Source organism: Poecilia latipinna, unplaced genomic scaffold (genome assembly GCF_001443285.1).
Source record: "Poecilia latipinna isolate Pla-1442-1.1 unplaced genomic scaffold, P_latipinna-1.0 Scaffold4728, whole genome shotgun sequence".
NCBI lineage: Eukaryota > Metazoa > Chordata > Actinopteri > Cyprinodontiformes > Poeciliidae > Poecilia > Poecilia latipinna.
In genome coordinates this window covers 1-1,449 of record NW_015117344.1, presented here as the reverse complement: position 1 = coordinate 1,449, position 1,449 = coordinate 1, and the positions used below count along the sequence as shown (strand labels likewise).

Here is a 1,449-nt window from a genome sequence, read left to right as displayed (position 1 = left end):
TGTTGTATTTGTTTTTCTCGTGTTTGCTGTGCATTTGCACCTGTCGACTGCTGTAGTATTTTAACGATTGTGTATTTTAGTTCTGCTGGTGTCCATATGGTTATATGTATTTGTTATAAGTTGCATTGTGATCACTGTTATGTGTAGAGTGTTATGGGGTTCCCCTGTCTGACTCTGCTGACTTCCACTCCCATGTGATGGACCTGTCATGTGGGCGAGGGATCAGGAGAGCGAGAGGACCAGGACCGATGCTGATCTGACAGAACACCGGAAGAGCGGAGAGTTCAGTGTGTGTTAGCAGTGAAGCTATTCAGTTGAGTGTAATGGTTTGTTAGAGGGGCGAGCTGCAGCCTAAGGAATAGCAGCTCACTCTTATTTCTAATAAACCCTGTTGACGGTACTACATCTGCGGTGTGTTGGTGTCATTACAGTATTTACTTACAGTACTACACCACTTTAAAAGGTACAGGATTGAAAAGGTAAATGTGGAATGTGGCATCTATAGACGCCAGTTTTTTTTTGTTTTTTTTTTTTTTTTTTTTTACCGTTTTTTGGAAAGAACGGTAAAAAAACAAAAAACAAAACTGGCGTCTGTAGCTACCAGTATTTTTTTTTATCATTCTTTCACAAAAAACAGTAGATTACCGTTCTTTCGAAAGAACGGTAAACTACTGGCAGCTACAGACGCCAGTATTTTACAGTTCTTTCGAAAGAACGGTAAACTACTGGCAGCTATAGACGCCAGTATTTTACCGTTCTTTTGAAAAAACGGTAAACTACTGGCAGCTATAGACGCCAGAAGTTTACCATTATTTCACAGTATCTATACCGTACTTGCATTGACGGTAACCTACTGTCAGGATTAATTACGGTACAGCTACTGTGTATTTACAGTAAACTTCTGGCATCTATAGCTGCCAGTATGTTACTGTAAATTTACAGGATTATTTCTTAGAGTGTAGATATTGAATACTTAGAGCTGAAATAAATTTAACCAGTATCAATTCAAACTCTTCTTCATTCTGTTTTGCTTTAATCTCTGTGCCACAATCTGCAGTGGTCTCCTGCCATCCCTAAAAAAATAAATAAATAACACCCTGGGTGGTTGCCCATATTGCCAATGTCAAAAACCACAACTGTCTGCACCATTAAGCATAACAATTAATGGTAAACAACGCTCAACTATGAACACTGTCCAAGGCGCAAGAAGCAAGAAGTAACCAAGCAGAAGGAGCACCGTGACTCAGGCTCGTGCAGAGGGGGGGGCTAGAGGTGCTTGAGAACCTGGCCCTTTTGCTCCTTGCCCCCAAGTGCCCTTTTGGTCAAATTTTTAATTTTTTCTTTGTAGTACTATTTCCTAAGCCCTCTTCTTACACATAATAACATGTACTAAAATTATTTGATTTTTTGTTGGGGTTTTCTTGTACAACATAATAAGCTGGTCACCTT

The 1,449-nt window shown here is 39.8% G+C and overlaps 1 long non-coding RNA gene across 1 annotated transcript in view; it reads left to right on the top strand.

The window, feature by feature from the left end:
- LOC106942963 (uncharacterized) overlaps positions 1-668 on the top strand; it is a 7,383-nt gene extending 6,715 nt beyond the window's left edge. Inside the window, exon 2 of the long non-coding RNA XR_001423763.1 lies at positions 148-668. This is a non-coding gene — a long non-coding RNA (uncharacterized LOC106942963). The remainder of the gene's footprint in view (positions 1-147) is intronic.
- The last annotated feature ends 781 nt before the right edge of the window (positions 669-1,449 follow it).